General features: G+C 40.7%; 1 protein-coding gene across 14 annotated transcripts in view; it reads right to left on the bottom strand.

Moving 5' to 3' along the window:
• The window catches only part of LOC136851844 (nitric oxide-associated protein 1), a 447,511-nt gene that overhangs the window by 397,575 nt on the left and 25,295 nt on the right, over positions 1–24,641 (bottom strand). Inside the window, exon 2 of one of the 14 annotated variants that reach the window (XM_067126172.1) lies at positions 5,842–6,070. The exons of 12 other annotated variants lie outside the window; for them this stretch is intronic. The gene's annotated coding sequence lies outside the window, so the exon portion shown is untranslated. Of the gene's footprint in view, positions 1–5,841; positions 6,071–14,468; positions 15,073–24,641 lie in introns of those variants that run through there. One more of the 14 variants, XM_067126199.1, reaches the window with a different exon arrangement.

The following is a 24,641-nucleotide window of genomic DNA, read 5'->3' as shown; positions in this document are numbered from 1 at the left end:
TATTATTGTAATACTCTCGGTCCTAGCAAGCAGGTTTGGCTTACACTTGGGCCACTCTAATCGTATTGTGCCATTCCCTGTGGGGTACGGTAGGGGCGGACATTTGGGAGTCGGCTCTCACTTGTGCCATTAGTGGAAGAATAAACCCCATGAAAGGCTAATGATACCTTTTTAAAGTGCTCAGGTTTATTATTTTTTTTTCTTTATTCAATCTTTATGAATAGTAACATTAAAGAATCAAGTACCCCTGGGCCCTCTGATGATACTGTTTTGACACAGATGATGACCTCTGCACCCACCTTGGAGATTGAAAATTCTCCAAATGATGACTCATGCGAGAAAAAGGATGTCCCTGTAAAAGGAAAACCTGGCATTGTTACAATGGAACCATTCTCCTTTGAGCCAGATGTTTCTGTGCCTGTGTCCCTATCAAAAAAAGGAACAAAAAGTAGTTCAAACTATTCAACTGAAGGCCCTTTGGAGCCTAAAAAAATAAACAAAAGAAAATATAGACCAGAATCAACCTTGATTCACTTTGATTCCCTTTTTGGAGAATCAAACTGGACAAGAATGTGACAAAACGGATAACAACTCGGAAAAGGCAACTAGATAAGACCCCACCTAATTCCACCAAAGCTGTAAAAAGATAAATAACCGACCAATCTCACCAAAAGCTAAAGTTCAGAAACAGAACACTAAATCAAACATTCCACTGTCTCCCATAGTAACAATAATACCTCTAGGAGCAGAATCACAAAATTCCAATGAAATGGAAAACCAACACAGATAACTACGATGAAAGCAAAGAAATTCACCCATCACCAATTATAGGCACCACAAGAAAAACCAAGAAGGAATAACAAACTAATGAACATGAAGAGACCTGTGGTTGTAGTAAATGCTCTGTAGCAATGTGCCACAAAAATAAAACTATAACTAAAGAAAGCCTAACCAACACCATAAATAATTTCATGAGGTATAGGAATAAGGAAAAAACAAACATCAAATCTCACGAAGAAGGTTGCATGTGTATTGAACATTTAGAATATTACAAAGAAAAACATATCAGTGTTGTAGATAATATTCTACAGAAAATCAAAATGGAAAAATTAAATCAAGATAGTAAAAATGTAACAGTCAACAAAAGTCAAAATAAAACAACAAAAAAAATGAATCAAGACTTACAAAAATACAAATTGACTTATAACAAATAAAAAAAAAATCAACTTAAATAATTTAGAGTAATCTGACCACTCTCAGATTACACCATTCAATCGTTATATAATTCAATGGAACATAAATGGATTATTAATGAGAATGCGTTTAGGAGAAGTCCAACAACTTATCAGGGAATATGAACCAATGATTATATGTATACAACATGTTGGAAAAATTGTTCCAAATATAGGTAAATATCTACTAGCCACATCAAAGAAAAATGAAAATAACTTAGGAACAGCAATTTATGTCCATAATAAAATGATATACGACAAAGTAGGTATAGACTACGCTGAATTACAAATTTCAGCAATAACAGTGAAAATAGAAAATAATTTATCTGATATTATTAACTTATACAACCAGCCTAATAAAAAGTATGATTTAAACATATTACAGAAAATAATAAAAGATTGTAAGAATCCCATGTTAATTGTAGGTGATTTCAATGCACATAATCCAATATGGGACTGTAACAACATTACACCAGATAAAGACGGAGAAAAAATAGAAAACTTGATGAACACTAATAATCTCTGTTGTCTGAACGACAACAAAGTAAATACGTACTGCTCAAAAACCCATGGAACATTATCCTCAATAGATGTCACCCTTTGTTCAACAAATATAGTTGACAAACTAGACTGGAATACTTGTGATGACTCCTATTCAAGTGATCATTTTCCCATAATAATATCTTTATTAAATAATAAATCGAAACCATACTCTCCACATTATAACATGCAAAAAGCAGATTGGGACATTTTTAACTTGCACACAAGAAATGTACCGCCATATGATTATTTGAGAAACCCCAATGAGACAAACGAATTCTTTGTATCTTTCATTAAAAAGGCAGCAGACAAAGCTATTCCTCATTCAAAACCCCATTATAAAAAACATAAAGTTCCCTGGTGGTCAGATGATCTATCTGAATTAGTACGAGAAAAACACTCTCTAGCAAGAAGGTTAGATACTCTAAACAGAAGATTCAATAAAATAAATAAATCAAAACCATTCTTGGAAGAAAATATATTAAAAATGACAATTGTACTATTAGAAATAGATGCATTAGAACCTTTATATAATAGAATATCAGCTAAATTCAGAAAGGAGGTCATAAAAGGTAAAATAATATCTTGGAGGTTAAATTCAGAAAGGAGGTCATAAAAGGTATAATAATATCTTGGAGGTCCTATGTATCGGAAAAAACAAGCAAAACATCCATTCAAAAAGTTTGGGAAAAATTCCGAAAAATAAATGGAACAAACATTAGACCACCCAGAAAGCTATATTAGACAATGGCAAAAAACTTTTAGATCCCTTTGAAATTAGTAACATAATTGGGAAAAGTTTTGCCAAAATAAGTAGTGAGCAAAATTTGTACAAACATTTTAGAAAGATAAAGAATAAAGCAGAATCTATAACACTTAATTTTGAAACAAAGGAAGATATATATTATAAAGGGATTTTGACAAAGGAAAAATCTATTTCTGGGGGAAGACCTGTGTCACCCAGTGAAATTGGTTCCAATTAGCACATTTCTAGGTATAAGATTGCTATATATACCAGAGAAAAAAGTTATGTAGAATGCTGGAGTTACTACCTCCAGTTCGATCATCTTAAACAGATGTCGATATATACCAGGGGTGAGCTATTACGCTTCCACAGGCCTTCGTCCAATAGACTTCTCAATTCTCAAAGTCCCAAATTGGATGAGCCGTTACACACTTGTAACCCAGAATACTCACCCGACCGCCAAGTAGGCATCATCACAAGACTGACACTCATCCCAAATTTAGCACCCACCAAGCTGAGTATTTCTCTTGGGTGGGAAAAAACGAGGGGTGGGTCACTGGGTGACACAGGTCTTCCCCAAGAAATAGATTTTTCCTTTGTCAAAATCCCTTTTCTGGGTCGACCTGTGTCACCCAGTGAAATAGTGACAGAGAATTAGCTATACGAAAGCTTGGTGGCCCGCCTCAAAGAATACACAACCGGAACTAAAATAAAACATTTAAAGAAAACTTCACTGTGTTTTAATACTGACAATTCAAACATTATCCACAAAACCAGAATTCAGAGGCATACAGGTAAAAAATTCAGAAATTCACAGTAAAATTTTGAGGTACTCAGATAAAAATTTTGAATACTATGATATTAATCCAACTAGGATACTTAAGGCTAACAAAAATAAATGACAATGAGGCATTTGTGGAAATAAATGGGCTAGGCTAAGGGGCAGAACTGACCCAAGGGTAGACGTAGGGCAAGCAGGTAAGACGGGGTCAGGGACTAAATTCATATAAACTAAACTTGAGTTGGACCAGGGGGAACCACATTACCCACCGCAACTGTGGAAAATTTAAGGGCCTCTAAAGACTTAAGATAGTGGCGTTTAAATACTTTTGGTGATTTCCAACCCGTATACTTCTTAAGATCATCAAAATTCATATAATGAAAAAGTTAGTAGAAGTGGCCACCCAAACATCACGGACCCTAGGTACTGATTCGGATTTGCTTGCTTAATAAAATAAAGAATTTGTTGTCTGATGGCTTTGAGTGAAATATTGCCCCCTTCCCTAACAAAAAGGGGACCCGAAGTTCTGTTAGAGGTCCTATCTAAGTAAGCCCTTAAAAGTATTGACTGGGCACAGAGATAAATCTTGTGGAAGAGGGACAATTTTCCAAGGAGACCACCTATTCTGCGGGTCTTCGTTCTTTGCTAAAAAACTAGGATCTGGGGATAACAGAACTTCACCTGACGGGAGGAAATCAACATCGGTAAGTTTACTTGTGAACGGAGGTTCTGGAGTGGGAGGCGAGACCTTCCGGACTCACCAATGGTAGCTAACACAACCCCCCCCGAAACCCCCACAAGAGGCGGCATGAGCCCCAAACCACACCCCCTGGGCGGAGCTATCGGAGACGAGCGGGTTGACTCGGCAATAGTAGTCACATTTTTGAAGTTGTAATAGAACAAAAATAATGCAGAAGTGGTTGAGCTTACCTTAGGCTGTTCAAGATATGAAGGAATTACTGTGAAGGTGCAAATTTGTTGATCAAAAAGGTCTTTTTACTAGTAAGGTCAATCTTCTTGTGCTGTTTCGGTTGATATATACATTGAAAATTCTGCAGTTAGTTTGTTTTCTGTGGAAAAGTAGTGATTGTATGTATATATTCTTGTATATATAACCTCCTGGTACATGGTCTTCTCGGCTCACGGGGGTAGGGTTGGAGGGTGACCCAGACTTTGAGTCCGGAAGGTCTCGCCTCCCACTCCAGAACCTCCGTTCACAAGTAAACTTACCGTTCTGGAGAGGGAGGCTTCAACCTTCCGGACTCGCCACTGGTAGCTAGACAGATGCTTCAGGGGGCTTGAAGATGAAGTCCAGCGACTACTGCATCAAAAGCCCCCTGCAAGCCGAGGAGAGCATAGTACGAGCTGAAGACTGAGTCGCTTCTCCAATTCATTCTGGACATAATTTCTTGCATAGATATACCCTGATATAGCAGTCTTGATGAAGCTTGACCCCTTATTGAGTGGAAATTAGTAGACTGTTTTGTTGCATTTGGATGGATGGATGGATGGATGTATGAGTTTTAGGGCAAAAGCCCAGGCACTGGGGCCAAAGAAGCCATTCAGCGCCGTAATGGAAACTAAATAAATTATATTATGAAAAATGAGTTAATGAGTGTATGATGAAGATGGTTCATAGATAAATTACAATATGATAAATGAATGAATTAATGAAGAAAATGCTTAATAAATAAATATATATATATATCTATGATGTGATTAATAAAATATAATTAAATTTTATTAAAAATGTTTATAGACTTTAAAAGGGGATGAGAGCAGAAATATCTGTTCATCTCCCAAAATATCACAGAGGGATTTACCTCTAAAATATCTCTCTCTTTGGGTCGGCTCTGAAAATGCACTCCCTAAAAAGTTGTCTCATCTTTTGTAAAGTCATAATCTTGAAGTGTTCATCTAGCCATATGTGGTCTTTCCTGTCTGTGTTTCTTTCCATACAGACTTTGTCTGTGTATACCAGATAAAAGTTCAATTGTCTGACTGGACATATTTTTGGTCTGTTAGGAAGCTTCCTAAAGCTGATCTCTATTGGCATATAGTTGTTCTTTTGGTTTTTGGCCATGAAGGAAGGGTGGTTCCGTAAGACAATGTGTTCTGGGGTGAAGGTGCTCCTGGAAATGCAGAGATTGTTAAATTGATTTGCTCTTAGAGGGCAAGCTAAGGCTACTAAACATAAGGTTTTCTGTGTCAGTAGTAGGATAGAGTCATCTCTTGTAGTGTTGAGGAAGGAGATTACTTTGTCTAGGTCCCAGCCAGGGAACTGGTGAGTGTTGCTAGGCTTCCTTCTATTAACCCCCGATATCATTGCTTTGACATATTTGTCTTCTGCAAGACAGTAACCTGGGAAATATCCTGACAAGATAGGACCTAAAGCTGCTCTGTAGCTCTTCAGGGTGTTGTAAGACAGTCCCTTGTCTATAAGGTGATTGAAAAATAAAATAATTGCTAACAGGGGAAATTTGTTGTCCCTTCCATACTTTTTGTGAATGAAACTTTTAAAAATATTATATAGGTTTTCATACTTGTGCATGGAGCTGTCCCTCAAGCTGATAGTAATTTTGGAGCAAACCTCAGGAGGAAAGACATTTGGGAGCTGGTCCTTTAAATTTTGAAGGCGATCAAAGTTGATTGGAGCTTTGCTGAGGGTGAGATACAATCCCTGAGAACTATCTGGTAGTCTTCGATCTTCACAGTATATCGTTTGTGCTGCTTCGAGACTGGCCTCACTAATGGGATCCATGGTTCTGTCCCCTGCGATATGGTACAGAAAAGCATGTTATTATTGCATTCCTTATAGATTTTAAAGGCTACTTTGTGTAGTAAGAATCCTGGTGGAAAGGCGTAAAGGTGTTGATCCCTTCCAGCTAATCGCAAGTGCATTATTGCTGATGGCTTCTTGGTTGGGAAGAGATGGACAAAACTTTTTGCACTTTGTGTTGAAGCCGTTTGAAAATAGATCTATTTCCGGGGTGAAATTGAAGTCTGAACATATTACGGTGAATAAACTGTCACTGAGGCAAGTTTGTGTGAATGGATCCCAGGTCTCTGGAAAGTGAGTCTGCAATGGTGTTACTTACTCCCCTGATCGATATGGAATTTATCTGTATGTTGTAAATTTTTATAATGCCTAGTATTTTCCTTAAGAGTTCATGAGCTAACTTGTTTCTGATACTACCCTGCTTCCTTAGCCAACTATTAGTAACCTTTGAATCAACATGTATTAAAACTACTTTATTGTATAACCTTGTACTGAAGTGTTCCATAGAATAAAAGCAAGCTAATAACTCTTTTACATTAATATGAAGGAGGGATTCTTCATGTGTCCAAGTTCCATTTATTGAGTATATTTTACCTGCTATTACTAATGCTCCTCCCCAACCCCGGTTGGAAGCATCTGTGAAAAGTTCTGTATCTATTCCTGTTTTTGGAATGTTAATCTCTCTGTACAGTTGTCTCTGTTCCCAGGGCTTTAGGTATTTTTGAAGGAGTGTGGAATGATTTTGTACCCTGAATTAAAATAACTGTGGTATCTGTGGAGATATTTAAGATGGAACCTTCCCCAGCTTGTATAGAAGCACTGAAATTTAATGCTCCAATTAACATCTGATATGAATGAAGGTCAGATTTAACAGAGTTGGAGAAAGCTTTGGCCAATTTGATACACTTCTCTTTGTTTTTCTGAATGGGTTTCATGGTTTTCTTAACCAGATTGTAATGCACCCCTAAAAATTCAATTCTTTGAGTTGGTTCAATTGTGGATTTCCTAAAAGAGATATTCCATCCTAAGTCTGATAAGATCCTAATGACTAGCTGAATGTGATTTTTACATGTGAGATAATCTTTTGCTAATATAAGAATGTCATCAAGATAGTTGAATATTAGGATGTTATGTGTAGTTCTAATGTACTTGATCACTGTGTACATTATCTTTGAAAAAATATAAGGCATTGTCTTTAGTCCGAAGGGTACCACAGTCCATTTGAACTTCCTTTTACCTAGTTTAAAGGTTAGAAATTTCTGGCTACTTGCATGTAATGGAATGTGCCAATAAGCATCTTTTAGGTCTAGTTTGCAGGCCCAAGAGTTTAGATGTAGATAGGATGGATGGATGTATGATATTTAGGGCAAAAGCCCAGGCACTGGGGCCAACAAGGCCATTCAGCGCCGTAATGGAAAGAAAATAAATTATGTTAAAGTTATGAATTCATGAAGGAAATGATTAATAAATAAAATGAAGTGATGTGACCAATAAATAAGGGTATGAAGTTTAATGAATGATGTGCTATATACAAAAAAAAAATTAATGTCATTAAAATTCTACGTGATGTAATAAATTAAATAAAATTAAATATTGTTAAAAATTTTAATACACTTTAAAAAAGAGATGATAGCAGAAATATCTGCTTCATCTCCCCAAAATATCAGACAGGGATTTACCCTGAAAATATCTCTCTTTGGTTAAAATATCTGGGGCAGACCACCAGAATGTGCTCCACTGTTAGTGTCTCGTTACAGTAAGCACACTCTGGAGGGCTGCTTCCTTCTAAAATAAACTGATGGGTTAGACGAGTGTGCCCAATCCTTAATCTCGTTAAAATAACCTCTGTTCGTCTGTCAAGCTGGAATGACGAAGACCACGGTAGTACATTATCCCTAATATTTCTATATTTCTTATTATTGGCAAGAAGGGAGAAGTCCACCTTTCTTGCCATTTATAAAACATAAGATCTAATGGGACCTTTTAGATCTGTATGAGGCACTTTTCTAAAAGAGGTTTCTGATAAAATACTAGCAGCTTTCGCTTCCCTGTCTGCCATCTCGTTTCCATGAATCCCCACGTGAGAAGGGACCCAACAGAAAGAGACTGATTTACGTCGACAATATATACGAAAAAGCCACTCCTGAACTTTTTCAATTAATGGATGAAAGCTATTAAATTTTTTTAATAGCTTCTAAGGTGCTTCTAGAGTTTGAGTATATGACAAAATTAGAGTCACTACTTTGAAAAAACTAAATCTAGGGCAGACACTACGGCTGTTAATTCGGCAGTAAATATTGATGCAGAGTCAGGTAATTTAGCTGTGTACGCTGTATCACCAAGGATAACAGCGCAACCAACACCACTATCTGACTTAGATCCATCTGTATAAATTTTTGTAAAATTAGTATGGGTAACATCGTGCTCTAAGAATTTTCCCTAATCTCTTCTACAGTGCAGTCCTTTTTGTTAAACAGTTTCTTACATATTGATGCTTCTGGGATAAGCCATGGAGGATTTACAGGATATTCTACTTCCAGGACTTTCTGGGATTTAAGGTGATTATTCCTAACATCCTCATTCAGTCGAATTTGGAATGGTTTAGAAGCTCTTGTACCAGAAAAAACTTCGAGAGTCTGTTTCCTTTAGTGCTTGAAAGGAGGGATTTTTGGGAACACTTTTCATTCTAGCCATGTATCGCAACCCCTAGCTCTTGCCTTCTTAGATCAAGGGGTAAATGATCTGTGTCGACATAAATGCTTTCAACAGGCGAAGTTCTAAAAGCCCTGAGCATATTCTCAACCCCATGTTGTGTACAACATCCAGTTCCTTTAGCTTGGTTTTACAGGCTGAGGAATAAATCTGACAGCCATAGTCTAACTTAGATCGACACAGAGAGTCATATAGCCTCAGAAGGGATTTCTTATCAGCCCCCCAACTAAATCCAGAGACAACCTTTAAAATATTCATAGATTGTTTAACATTAAACTTTAGGGCATTTATGTGGCTAGCCCATGTTAATTTATGGTCAATAGTCATCCCCAGAAATTTAACTTCACTCTCGTAAGGAAGGATGGACCCTTTTAAACTAAGTGTGGGAACCTCTTCCACACGCATCTTACTGCAACTGTTTTGGAAGAGGAGAATTTGAAACCATTCTCATCAGCCCACTTAGTAATAGCATTAATAGACCTTTGCAAATGTTTACATACAGACAAGGAATCATATCCTGTGCAGTATATTGCAAGGTCATCGACAAAAAGCGAGCATTTAACAGGGGGCGAGATTTTTTCAATCACACTATTTATTGCCACTGAAAAAAGTGTTACACTTAAAACGCTTCCTTGGGGAACTCCTTCCTCCTGCATAAAAGGTTGGGAGAAGGAGTTTCCCACTCTTACCTTAAAAAGTCTGTCTGATAAAAAGGAATATATAAACCTGACCATTCTTCCACATATGCCCATCTTGTGCAATTGTTTCATGATGCCAATTCTCCAGGTAGTGTCATATGCTTTCTCCAAGTCAAAAAATATGCCAATGGTCTGACACTTTTTGGCGAATCCTTGCTGGATTTGGTTGGTCAGCCTCAGCAAGGGATCAAGGGTGGAGCGGTTTTTTCTGAAACCAAATTGAAATGGCGATAGTAATCCTTTGGTCTCCAGGTGCCAAACCAGTCTAGTATTTATCATTTTCTCCATCAGCTTACATACACAGCTGGTAAGAGCTATTGGTCTATAGCTGGTGGCTTGGGAAGCATCTTTATTAGGCTTTTTAACGGGGACAATTATGGATATTTTCCAGTCCTTGGGTAAAATTCCAGTTTCCCATATTTTGTTTATAATCTTCAGTAAATATTTTTGGCATCATCTGGGAGGTGTTTCAGCATTTCATATATGATTGTATCCTCACCTGGAGCTGTGGATTCACTTGAGGAGAGCGCCTCACGAAGTTCTCTTAGGGAAAATTTGTAGTTGTATGGTTCAGATTTTCCCGAATCAAACTTCAGACACATTTCAGAATTCCTAATTCTTTGAAATTCTGGAGAATAATTGTTAGGGCTGGAAACTTTAGAAAAGTGTTTTCCTAGCTCATTGGCAACTTCAGTGGGCTCTGTGATTAGAGTGTCATTTATTTTTAATGAGGGCAATGGTGACGCTACAAATTTTCCACTCAGTTTCCTTATTTTGCGCCACACCACTCTTAGTGGGGTCTTGGAGTTTATTCCATTAATATAGTAAAGCCAACATTCTCTTTTGGCTTTCTTATAAAAGCGCCGCTGCTTGGCTAAAGCACGTTTGTAGATTAATTTAGACTGAGGGGAGCCACTAGTTTTGTAACGTCTGTAGCATTTCCTAGTCACTTTTCTCAGAATACCACGTCTTATTCCACCAGGGAACTGCAGGTCTCGAGGTTTGCCTTTTGTTTTTGGAATCGAGCTTTCAGCACTCTTCAAAGTAGATTCAATAAAGTAATCATAGGCATCTATATGAGAATGAAAGGACTCAAACTCCCTATCTAGATTGACACCCTTACTAAATTTATCCCAGTCTGCGTCCTCTACCTTCCACTTAGGTAAAACTTCAGATGGAGCATTCAGAGCATATTTCAAATGGATCGGGTAGTGATCACTTCCATTTAAATCTTCATTAACAGACCAATTAAAATCAAGGTGGATACTAGTTGAAGAAATACTAAGGTCAGTGCAGAGAAATGATTATCGTGAATGTTGTGGAAAGTCATTGACCCATTATTATACAGGGTAACATCATTCCTGTCAATAAGGTCTTCGATTAATTTCCCTTTACTATCTAAAAACCGACTTCCCCAAAGGGGTTGTGGGCATTAAAATCACCTAGCAGAAGTAAAGGAGCTGGAAGTTGGTCAATTAACGACTGAATATCTCCAATGTTAAAATCAAGGTCTGGTGGAAGGTATAAGGAGCAGATTGTTATCCTCTTTTCCAAAATGACTGAAATAGCGACAGCTTGTAGTGTTGTATTTAATTGTATTGTGGAGTGCTGTAGAGATTTATTAATAATAATTGCAGCACCTCCATGGGCACGATCACCAATTGGGGATATGATTTAAATATTGAATAATTTAGTCCAGGATTATAAACAGAGTTGCCTAACATTGTTTCCTGTAGGCATATAATCCCTGGATTGAATTCATGCATTAAAACTTTAAGGTCTTCTGTACGGGCTCTGAGACCTTTACAGTTCCACTGAAGAATATCGAGCAAGAATGCTAAGGTGGTAAAATGTGCTACTTCCCACTCCTTGGAGGGGGAAGTACTGTTCCTAGGGTGGAGTGGGAAATTCTCCTTTATAAGAGATTGTTTTCTTAATCCCTTTTCATCTGAATTGGTGTTCAGGGTCTTTGGTTGATCTTCATATTTTTTATTATGAACCTGATGTTCAGAATTATTGCTGTGGTTCTGTGCACCACTAATCCTATTTGTCTTAGGGGCGGCAAGACTGAATTGAGCTCGGATGTTTTGTTCTGAAACTACTTTTGGAACCACCTTTCTAGGAGGAGAGATGTCTTCTTCCAAAACACTGAACCCATTTGAAGTTTTTATTATAAAATTATCATTATTTGGGGAACTATTTCTTGTGCGTTTCTTGGTAGTTGCAACTGTAGTTTTATTATTATTTTTGTTTGTGGCTGTGGCGATTGATGGCTCTGAACTAGCTCTATCTAATTGGGATTGTTCCTTTAGCTTATTTTGGTTTGAAGTATTTTCAGAATATTTTCCTGAATTATTGGCCGATTTTGGCACCCTTATTTTTGGAGATGAATCGACAGCTGTGGATGTGGTGGAAGATAAATTTTCTGTGCTTTTGGAAGTACAATTTTTGCTATTGGACTTCAAAGCACTTGCTGACAAAGTTTCTCACCAGTTTGGAGATTTTCATTATTATTTATGGTTCGAGAAATACCAGGTTTGTGATATCTTCCATCAGACACAGTTATTGGTGGCCTTACATTGTTGGAAGTTTTCATAAGTTTTATTACAGAAGCATACGTAGTGTTGGCACTTTTGTTTGCCCCCATTACCGTGCGCTTTGCTTCACTAATGCTAATATGTTCATTATCTGCCACTGCCAACACTTCTTGTTCAAATTTATATCTGGGACAAGCCCTAGAGTTTGGTGTGTGATCACCCTTGCAAAGAAAAACAGTATCGGGCTGCTTTGCAATCATCAAAATTATCGTGCTCTGCAGAGCACACAGGACATCTTTTTTATTGTTATCGCAAGAGTTTTGAATGTGGCCATATTCAAAGCATTTGCGACACTGTCTAGGACTTCTTTTATATTTTTTAACCTGCATCCTCTCATGGCCAACAATGATGGTATCAGGTAGGTAATTGGAGGAGAAGGTTAAAAGGATAGCTGCATCACCACCCAGTTTTTTTACATGAGATACACAAGGAGGGCATCGATGGAGAATCTCCTCCTCTTTAAAAACATGCAGATCTTTTGAGTAAACTACTCCTTTCAGTGTATTAAAGAATCTGTGAGATGAAATAGATTCAATATTTCCACTTTCAGGAGGTTTAAAGTTAGCTAACAGAACTGCTTGAGTCTCATTTCCAGCTTTTATTAGAAGATTCTTTCCATACCGTTTCAAATTTCCAATGGGAATGGAACCAACCTTGCTCTCAATGCAGTCAGCAGCTTTTATCAAATTTTTCCCTCCCTCCTTGTAGATAGCAACATGCCATAAAGGGGGAGGAAGAGCTCTGGTACATGGGACTGGTCCATGTTCTTCAGCCTTTGGAACAAAGTCAAATGGCTCATCATTCAAGTTTTTCACTGAAAACACTTTCGTGCTGACAACTGAGTCATTCAGAATGTGGCCATGGAGTCTTTGTTGTGCCTCACTAGCTTCCAAGGGAGAGAAAAATTTGATAAAAGCACAAAATGACTGCTTATCTTTTTCTAGAATTAATTTAATTCTTTCCACTTTGCCGAATTACTTCACTACACTGTATAAACATTCATGTAATCTAATGATAAGTTTACATTAGTGCAATAAAGGACCCTATTATTTGAATCAAATCCACCAGATTTATTAACACCCTGGTGTCTCAGTGTTTGGTTCTGTCCAACAGCCAAGCCCGTATCCATGTTCATGCCAGAAGTCGTTGCCAGTGCCGTTAAGTCATCGGATCCAGGGGAGGGAGAACTAAAAGCCAAATCCATAAGTTTAAACCAGTCCACATGCAAAGGTCCAAAAAGTGCACACCCGACACCCAAGAGCCCCGCACAGACCCCGACAGCATATCAAAAGGACAAACTGGGCAGCTCTACTGCTCAGCTTCCCACCCCAACACACTCCCAAAGCCCACAAAGAGACCCCAAGATGCCAAGCATACACACATCAGACCACCACACACAAACTGGTTCATCCACACACCCAAAACTGCTTGGTCATATCAAGAAAGTATCGTAGATCAGTCAGGTATTCGCATTCTCCACCAATGGCACAAGTGAGAGTTGACTCCCAACAGTCCACCCCATACCCTACCCTTTCAGGATAGCACCAGTGCGCTTGCAGTGGCCCAGGTATAAGCCAATCCGCCTGCTGGGAGTTCTGCCCCCACTAATGGGGACTGACTCCCCACTCCAACCGTACTCGTGGGCTTCGGACAAAAAAGCCAGGAGTCCCACCTCCAAAAACCAGCCCCCTGGATTCCGATGGGCTGATCCCCAGAGATGATTCCGCCCTCAAGATAGCAGTGGGAAAATCCATCACCATCTCTTAGGTCCAAACTATCTCAGGTGGCGACTCAACCACCACAACTCCACAATTAGCTTCAATGCAGAACCCCTTCCAAAAAAATGATCCCTTCTCAGACTCACCTAAGCAGTAAAATTTTGCAATAATGTGGAAATGTCCACGCCATTTAAACCAAAAACTATGTAGGATGATTTGTCAGGACCGGGCCCAAAGGCCAGGGTCCTTAGCCCCTCACCTCGTCAAGGCGTCCTACTCGAGGGAGATGTAGATAGGGAAACATTGTATTAGCCTTGAGCATGGTAAAGGAAGGTTTTCTTATCATGGTGTTAAGCACCTTCATGTCAAAGATTAGTCGTACTGTTCCGTCTGGTTTTAATTTATAGAATATGTGATTGGAGTAGTAAAAGGAAGTTCTGGGGATCTGCTCTATGACTCCTAGTTTTAACAGTCTATCACATTCTGTTTCCAAAATTTTCCGCTTGTTAGCTGAATAAAATCTATTTTTACCTACCCCTTTTAATGATCTCTGGGCTTTTAGTTTATTATTAAATGGAATTCTCACCCCCTTCACTGATAATTTTACAAGCAAAGTGGCATTAGGAAGCTTTCTCTAACTATTAATATTCATTTGTAGTGACTTACCTATCCTGTTTTCTGGGGGGGTCTGGGAGGAGTTATACATTGAGTTTGAGGGCCCAGGCAGCAAGGTCTCTTGTCTTCCATCCTTCTTTAAAGCATTTGGCCCAATGTCATGGTGGTCTGGTGCTGAGCAAAGCTCGTTATTATCTGGTGCTGAGAAAAGCTCATTAACAACTGGTGCAGAGTAAAACTCGTTATCAACTGGTGCGGAGTAAAACTCATGGTCTGGTGCTGAGTAAAACTCATGGTCTGGAGCTGAGTAAACATCTTGGTCTGGTGCCGAGTTAAGCTTATTGTGCACTGGTGCATTAAAAACTGGTGCTGAGCATGGCTCAATTTCTTGGATGGAGAAAAATTTATTTGTCTTTCTTTTCTTTGGCTCCTGAATTATTCGCTTGTCCATTTTGGAATCTCCCCCCCCTGACCCCACCTCGCCTATTACCTCTTCTAAGTGGCCGAGACTTGAATCCAAAGCTAAAGTTATTTTGGGACCTCCCTCCTTTGGGGAAATTGTACCTTCTTCCCTGAAATCTGCCACCAAAGTTGAATCTCCTACCCCTGAAGTTTGCTGCCCCTCCTCTGAGGAGGGGACCCTTACGAAAGCAGGCAGCAATGGCAGTTTTTGGTCTTCAGTTATATTCCAAATTTCTCTAATGTCTGCTTTGATTATGAGATCTCTCATCTCTTCCTTGAGGTATCTAGGAAGTGCTCTACTTCTAAAATTCCTTATCAAATTTTTTACTAAGTCTATGTTCCTTCTCAGAGGACCAATAATAATCTTGGACAGGAACTCAATGTCATTTACTTTAGAGGGATCTACTATGTGTGCCAGTGCTCCATGCCCTTGAAAGGCGGAAATACTCATCTTAATATTTTCTATGTCATAGAAAAATTTCCTCTTGTGGCTATCATCAAATATCTTACCTTCAGGCCAGAAATTCAACTTTGGAGTATTGATCAATTTAAAAAAGTCTGAGAACTCCTTATTTTGACTACTAACAAAGAATTTATCCAGATTATCACTATGGCCTTCACTGAAAGTTAAAGCTAATAATGAGTTGTTCAAAATAATTTTCCCTTCTCTGTGAAAAGATGGTTCAGCTTTGAAATTGGTGGAAATATATGAAGGAATGGGTTTATGGAAGGTAAGAAGGTTGAAATCCTCGTAATCATTTTCATCTTCGTTATTATAAAAGGAAAAGAGGTTTAAATTTGCACTTTCAGGTAACTCAGGTGATCGTCTAGAGCGCTTAGTAGGTGGGGGGCCCTCATTCTTCTTAGCAGGTGAACCACTTCTGCCGAGATGAATGTGTTATTGTATCAGTGATTTATTTTCCATAATTTAATGTCAATTTTTTGTTCAACAGGTCTAATGAATATGGACAGCAGCGGACGTAGAAGGCTGAAGTCAAGCAATGGGGTTCACGACTCAAATAGCCCTCTTAGGTTAATTCAGGACCTTATTTAAGTGAATATGTTAGGTTTAGTTCTGTTATTATTGACATAATCTAGACCTGCCTCATGTTGTCCTTTGCAGATCGCCCCCCAGTGCCTAGGCTAATGTCGATAGGTTGAAAGTGGGAATTGTGAACCCAAACGGCCTAACTTACCTGTGGTCTAGCCTACTACTAGTACTATTAAGCTGCGGGTTTTTGAGTGTCAGGCAAGCACTTAGTTTTGTATACCTAGTAATACGTTTCTTTATCCCTTGGAGCATTTAATTGGTTTCCTCCTATTATTTAAAGTTGTAATCATGCATTTCTTAAGCTACTTACGCTATGTTCGGAAATGGCTGCTCGAACCTTTCAAAATGCAAATGGCGGCCCACATACTTACGTATGTGGGCCGCCATTTGCATTGATGACGTCACAAGTCCAATTCCGCTGCTTTCCATATGACGTTTTCGTTGTAAACAAAATTTAAAACCTTACCCTTTCTGAATAATTTTCATGAGAGTTTGATTCTGTTGGAGTAACATATTAACAATGTCAGAATTTGAAGGTATATCACTTCCTGCAGTCGATTGTGGACGTTTTTTGTTGTTGCCTACATCCGCCTCCTCGGAATCTTCGCTAGGCCGATGAACCTCCACGGAAGTAAGAGTTTGCCTCTCCATAATTTGGGAGTGGAATGAGATATTACACTAGGTGCTGGGAGCAAATTTGTGAGAACCGGCAAACCGAAGTTGTAAGCAGCGGGAGGGATAAGAGGAGAACCTTCTCTGCCGAAGTCAACTTCAGAAATGTGACTACTATTGCCGAGTCAACCCGCTCGTCTCCGATAGCTCCGCCCAGGGGCGTGGTTTGAGAGCTCATGCCGCCTCTTGGGGGTTGTGTTAGCTACCAGTGGCGAGTCCGGAAGGTTGAAGCCTCCCTCTCCAGAAGATTAGATTCTCTAGAAAGAGCAGACAGTTCAGAAATTCTAGCCCCTCAGGCTAGACTTACTAAGAACAGAGTTTTCCTTAACAGACTCGGGTATGAACATGAAAGATTATCAGTGTCTGATGCCAACCTAAGAACATCATTTAAGTACCAGGAGACCATGTGTGGGCGGGTTGCTGGTCTAAAGTCTTACATGCTTTAGGGATAAATGAAAATACGAGTCTGAAAGATTAATATTAAAACCATGTAAAAATATTCTTTTTAAAGCAGATTTAGTTGTAGTAACAGTACTAGAAGCCAGACCCTTCTCGAATAATGACCTAAAGAAAGAGATTGCTAGGTTTGTGGTCATCTCATGAGCATTTGATTCTGTCAGAAACAAGGCTAATTTCTTAACTGCCGAGTCATACTGCCTGAGGGTAGATTCTCTTTTATCAGATTCAATGAATATATTAAGAGGGTCAATTTTGGCGTCTTGAAGCGCTGCGTATTTCATGAAATCCATAAAGCTAGGGCACTGAGAATTCTTGAGGAAGTTGACACAATCCGAGTCTGTACTATTTGTGTCAACTGTGGGTTGGGAATAGGTCTGGGAGTGAGCTTCAACTCTAGAAGTAAAGGAAACCAACTGCTTTTTGGCCAGTTGGGTGCCACCAGTGCTACTCGGCCTCTGAATGATCTCAGCTTGTGCAAAACTTTCATCAGCAAATTTACCGGGGGAAACAGATAGATCCTTTGCCACCTGTTCCAATCGATTGTCATTGCATCTGTGGAATAAGCCAGAGGGTCCAGATTGGGAGCTACGTAACAGGGAAGTTTGTGGTTGCTCTCTGTGGCAAACAGGTCTACCTGGAGACCCGGTGCCTGAAGACAAATCCACGCGAACGACTTCTTGTCTAGAGACCACTCCGACTCCAGTGGGGTTGTCCTGGAAAGTGAGTCTGCAATGACATTCCGGACACCTGCCAGGTGGGTGGCTGACAGATGCCAACAATGTTTCCTTGCTAGGGAGAAAATCGCTATCATCACTTGATTGATATGACCTGACTTGGAGCCTCCCCTGTTCAGGCAATGTACTATAACTGCATTGTCTAGTACCAACCTGATGTGAATCTGTCTGGCCGGGCAAAGTTTCTTTAACGTTAGGAACACCGCCATGGCTTCTAGGATGTTTATATGGAACTGGCGGAACACTGTCGACCACGTTCCTTGGACTTTTCCGTGTTGGGAGTATCCCCCCAACCGCTCAGGGAGGCGTCTGTATGTACCACGAGAGACGGAGGGGGAAATTGGAGAGGTACTGATCTTGACAAGCTCTTGACTGTCGACCATGGGCGAAGTCTTTTCCTCAAGATCTGGGGGATCAGAGAAAGTTTGTCTCTGCTCCGCCTGTTGGCTCGTTCTGCCAAACCCTGTTTATGTCTTTCAGTTTGGTTTTCAGCAGCAAGTCTGTTACGAAGCAAGCTGAAGAGAGCCGAGAATCCTTTCCTGGAGTGCGGACGAGAGGCATGCTTGTTTCTGAGGAACTGTCTGGTAGCTTTGGCTATTTCTTTTCTCTTGGCTGGTGGTAAAGACAGTTTGTGAGTGCTGAGGTCCCAATGAATCCCTAGCCACTGGAATTGAGCTGCTGGGACTAAGCGTGATTTCTTCCTGTTTATTTGGAAACCGAGGTATTCCAAGAAATTGATGACTATATGGGTTGCTCTTTGACACTCTTTGGCACTGGGTGCCCAAATAATCCAGTCGTCCAGATACGCAGCCAACATGATCCCTTGGGACCGCAGCTCTTCGACGACTGTCTCTGCCAGTTTGGTAAAAATTCGGGGTGCGATGTTGAGCCCGAATGGCATGACCCTGAAGGAGTAGGCTTGTTTTCCTAGTCTGAATCCCAGGTAAGGGGAGAAGTTTCTCGCAATAGGGACGTGATAATATGCATCTGTAAGATCTATAGAGGTGGTGACGGCCCCACGAGGAAGTAGAGTCCGTACCTGTGAGATTGCAAGCATGCGGAATTTGTCGCATTGAATGAATGAATTGAGACGGGACAGGTCCAGAATTACTCTCCGCTTGTCTGAGTCCTTCTTCGGAACACTGAACAGACGGCCTTGAAATTTCAAGTGTCTGACTTTCCTTATTGCATTCTTCTGCAGGAGTTCTTCTGCAAAGTCCTGTAAGTCCTGGGATGGGTGTTGAAGGAACCTGACTGGTGGGGGAGGCCCCTTGCACCAGCTCCAACCCAGTCCTTTCGAGACTATGCTGTGGGCCCACGGGCTGAAGGCCCAACGGTCCCTGAAGAGATACAATCTCCCTCCTACCTGGGGTGTCTCATTGATTAGGGGAAGGTCTGTTACCTTTGGTCCCGCAGCCTCCCCTTCCCCGTGAGAGGGGCCTGGATGTTGCTCTACCTCTGTAGGCAACTCTAGCCCTGCTTCCTCTCGCATATCTGTTATAGCCTCGAAATGTTCCCGAGCTTTCAAACGAGGCGTTGAAAGCTGGGGACGTCACGAAAGTTGGTGCAGCGGAAGCATGTTGATTCGGATGCACCAAAACAAACTGCTGTTGGGGTTGCGCCTTAGATGTGGAGGGCTGCCCGACCTGTGAAACTGGAACAGCCTGAAGCACAGTCGGGGCTTGAGGTCTCTTAAAGCCCTGGAACCTCCTGAACCTCTTCCCTTTAGGCTGAGGGCCGGAGGTCTCAGAAAACTTCCTCTTAAAAGGAAGGCCCCAACGAGAACGGAGACTTTGGTTGGCTCTAGTAGCTTCAGCCATAACAGTATTAACCTCATCCTCTGGAAAGAGATTAGGTCCCCAGATAGAACTTTTTATTAACCTATTAGGTTCATGTCTGATGGTGGTCTCCGTAAAGATGTGTTTTCTGCAATTTTGTCTGGCTACTACAAAGTCATAAAGATCTGACTGGAAGGAAGCCAGAAAAGACTTTGTAACCACCTGAAACAAGGGCTCGTCATGATAGGCTAGAGCTGTTACTTCTGACATAGTGACTGCGTGCAGGAACGACCCTAACCTGCCCCTGGCTTCAAATTCTGCTTTGAGCAAAGCTTCTGGAATTCGAGGAAGATGCTCACTGAACAAGGCGGAGGCACACTCAGGATCGAGCTTCCCTACTGTAAAAGTTGCGGGAGCTCCCAGCCAACACTCCGAATCTCGGGAAAAAGGAGAGAAGTGGAATCCGTTTCCCGGAGCTGAGGCATAGGCTTGCCATCCAAACCCGCTTGAAGAGTTAACTCCGCAATTTTAGTAGTGCAAGGAGTTGGAATGGCATCGCCAGTAGAGAACATCATGAAAGTCCCTTTGAAAGGAGTGAGTTTAGTGTTCTCGCACTCCCAACTGGTGAGAGCGCGCAACAGAGTAGATTGAGCCTGATCCTTTGGAAAGATAACCGTCTCCTTAGGGACCTTATCAGACCTAACCCAGGCTTCTTCCATTAGCCTGGCGAAACCTGGATAGGGGGGAACTAAGTTGGGCGGGAAGAACTCCAGTTCCCCCAAGCGACGGGTGCCTAAACCTTCGATGGTCAAAGTGTCATTATGCAAGGGAGCATGTAAGGCCAGACGCCATGGGTTCCCTTTATCGAAGGGAGGCAGTTTGGAGGCATCCAGGACAACATGGGACTGGTGCGCTGCTCTGGACTGGATGAACCCGGAAATCAGACTTTCTTGGGCTTCTACCTTCTCTGTCAAAGATTGCATAGACTCTCCGGAAGACTTCAGGCTTGAAGCAATACCATCAAGCTTAGCGTCAACTTTAGAGTCGATCTTCTCCATCAAAAGATTTATGAAGGCCTCAGAATCAGTCAGGCAGAGACTTAGCTTTCGAAATTCTGGATCTCGACCCCTTATGAGGGGGAGCAGCCTTAATTATTGGTGGCACCGGTTTGGGAACCAGAGATGACAGAGAGGGAAACCTTTGAGGTTTAGAAGGTTTTGAAGAATCTTTCTTTTTCTGTATTTTTACCTTGGGCCTGACAGATTGAGATCTGTCCCCAAGGTTAGCTGGATTCGGGAAACCCTGGAAGGAAGAGGAAGAAGAAGACGGTGAATTAAGAGATGGAACATACACACCAACCCCGCCTGTCTCACTTACCACCCTACCTTCAACCTGATGGACGTCAACTTGACAATCATGGGTTCTGAATGCAAATTAATAGCCACCACCTCTTCGCTACTTCTCCGCATTGTTTTGCGTCGTCTTGGGAGGATTGTGTATCCAGCCGAATCTTTTCAATGATCGGCGAGGCTAAGTCCTTTGGTAAAGCGGCGGAAATCCGGGCACCAGGGTAGAGGAGATTACATATCTCCTCTGAAAGAACGTCACAGTTTGCCAGCTGCCACATTCCTCCTGAATCCATGACCCAGGACTTCAGAGACGACAGCGCTGCGGGAGCGGATTACAGGTTTAGCCTGGAAGAGAAGGCAGGGTTAATAAAAATCCCTCCTGAAAGGAAGAGCTATAAGAGGTAATATAATCGAAAGAGACTACAAATTAGTCGACTCTCGACACTTACCGATTCATCGGACGCCAGTCCGTAAAGGGCGTAACAAATCTCGCAGCCTTCTGGGTGCCAAACGATTCCATCCCCAACATGAACCGCATAGCTAGAGTGCGAGCGGCACACTTCGTGACCGAACGATTGCTGGAGAATGGCCGAGCACCCAGGTTCTTCACAACGTACCACCTGTAAGTAGGAGGATGGTAAATGAGTACCATAAGAACAGGCGCCGCCGGAATAAGACCGGCGGCGAGAGAGATTGTTAATAGTGTAAAATTAATACAAGGAAAAAACAAGGCAAAAAAGGGACGAATGTTTTTAGAATCATAAATAAGCAGAGACGTTATAATGCTCCGCCGCAGGGGATGTTATAATGCTCCGCCGCAAGTCACTGATTTTCGCTGCAAATACATTTATGGGAACGGAGTCCCCATGGCGGAGAAAGGGGAAAAGATATACCTCCCCAACAACCACGGTTAATATCACCGTAGTGATAGAACAATGAAAAACAGGACTAGGCCGGCAGAGATGAAAAATAAATAATAATAAATATCCCAAATGTTATCATGCAAACGAGGGACAATGTTCGACACACATGCTTCCAACCGGATAGACATTGGGAGCAAATCTACGAAACACCGCCAGGATGAAAAGGGAGTAAGTGACATAAACCTGGTGGAACGACGACTGGTCGAGTGGGCAGCACTCTCCAGACACTGAATATACCACCCAGGGGAGGGGGGAAACCGAACAACAGTGAGCAGCTACCCCTCCCATACAGGGGGAAACGCACAGGTGACGTCACAAATCATATGACGATAACTGAGCTGCATACACGAGAGAGGAAAGAGACCGTAGCCTACACTCCAAAACCCAAGCTTTTGGACTAGACGGGGGGCCAGTGGGGTATGCCACTGTAATGGGGAGAGAAGGACCAAGGTCCTAGCTCAGCCAGCCACACGAGACTAGAACAAACAGGGAAGGAGGAAAGTGAGGATTCCTCACGCTACAGGCGCTCGTAAACAAGGCAAACCTAACCTTCCAAGCCTAATGGCTGAACGGGAGATTAAGGTAGCCTAACACCGTGTAAGAGCACAGCACGTCTAGCCTAAAGAGAAAGGCTAAAAACTATATCTAGGATAACAATACAATAAAAACATTCGAAAGAGGAGCCTGAGGATAACATATTAAATACGTATATAAAAGCATAAACGAATTGACGAAAAGACAGGCCAAAAATAAGCTGCAGCATCGGACATAAGGATACCGTGTGTATCCCAAGATGGCCGCCAGAACGCCAAAACAAATGCCAAACTTAATCTAAAAATATAAATGTCATTCTGCCTTGTAAAAAACAGCTAACATCATGAATAAATACTTCACACCAAGGAGTACATTTTAAAACTGGAGGGGAAGAGAAACTGAAAAGAGGGACCCAAATTCTATTGTCAGAAAATGGGAGACCCACAGCCTAAATGATATTGGATAGGCAAAAACACAATCTCGTCCCCAACCAGCAACTCGATGCAAAGTAAAATATATATTTTCTCCACACAAACTCCAAATTATATGGAGTCAACAAAAACAAGGAGAAAAACACACATGATAATATCAAAAATGATGAGATTGAAGATCAAAATGTAAGAGGCAAACATAAAGCATACGCTGCATATGACGCAGCGCTGCAAAACACTAAGACAGAAAATCATAAGATTAAAATTAAATTGCCTCTAAGACCAACAATCCAACCAGAATCAGTACTCAACTTAGATGGTGAGAAAATCTCGGTGAAAGACATGATGAGCTGCCAAAAGGAAAATATGATCACACACAGAACGAGGTGTTAACACAACCAGTGCTAAAATTGGAATGACGTGTCAGTCTCGTGATGACGCCTACTTGGCGGTCGGGTGAGTATTTTGGGTTACAAGTGTGTAACGGCTCATCCAATTTGGGACTTTGAGAATTGAGAAGTCTATTGGACGAAGGCCTGTGGAAGCGTAATAGCTCACCCCTGGTATATATCGACATCTGTTTAAGATGATCGAACTGGAGGTAGTAACTCCAGCATTCTACATAGCTTTTTTCTCTGGTATATATAGCAATCTTATACCTAGAAATGTGTTAATTGGAACCAATTTCACTGGCTGACACAGGTCGACCCAGAAATAAGAATTTCACTATGGATGAGCTGGAATATGCTCTCTTGAACAGCAATAAATCTGCTCCTGGAGGTGATGATATTTACTTGGAAATGATCTGCCACCTAGCACCTTTGGCAAAATCATACTTGTTGAAACTTTACAATCATTTATGGCTCAGAAACTTGTTTCCAGATGAATGGCGAAATGCCAAAATAATTCCTATACCAAAGCCTGGAAGAGACCATAGTAATGTGAACAATTATAGACCAATATCTTTAACAAGTTGTCTATGCAAGTTGTTAGAGAAAATGGTAAATGCACGACTTACATGGCACATACATGAAAATAAAATGTTAACTCCTTCCCAGTTTGGCTCACAACGTAATCAATCTACATTAGATTCTCTATCTAATTTGGAAGACCACATACGTAGAGGATTTGAAAGAAAGCAAATTACAGTAGCAGTCTTTTTTGACATCCAAAAGGCATACGACACTACATGGAGGTATGCAATATTAAAAACATTACATAATAATAACATATGCAGCCATCTTCCTAATTTTATTAAAAACTTTATGACTGGTTGCACTTTCCAAGTGAGAATAGATAATGTTTATTCCAAGACATTTCCACTTGAAAATGGAATTCCACAAGGGAGTGTCCTTAGTGGCACTCTGTTTACATTAGCAATTAATGATATCAGTAACATACTACCGGTTGGAATTAAGAGTAACCTGTATATGGATGATTTTGCCATATATTATATGGCATCACGCATAAAGCATGCAGAAAGAATGATTAATAAAACCATAATAAAAATAGATGAATGGACCTCATCTGTAGGCTTTAGGTTATCCATAGAAAAAACTCAAGCTGTCAAGTTTTATAAAAATAAAAACTGGAAAAAAGGTGAAGACATAGAATTGAAAATCAGAAACCATAATATACCAATTAACCAAACTGCAAAATTTTTGGGATTAATATTTGATGCACACCTGAATTGGAAAGCCCATATAACTTACATAAAATCAAAATGCAAAAGGGCACTAAGTCTAATTAAAAAACTATCACACACAAATTGGGGAGCTGATAGACATACTCTTGCCATACTGTGTAAAGCAACATGTTATCAATCATTGAC

This window comes from Macrobrachium rosenbergii, chromosome 3, assembly GCF_040412425.1.
Source record: "Macrobrachium rosenbergii isolate ZJJX-2024 chromosome 3, ASM4041242v1, whole genome shotgun sequence".
Classification (NCBI taxonomy): Eukaryota; Metazoa; Arthropoda; class Malacostraca; order Decapoda; family Palaemonidae; genus Macrobrachium; species Macrobrachium rosenbergii.
This window is presented reverse-complemented; position numbering and strand designations above follow the sequence as displayed.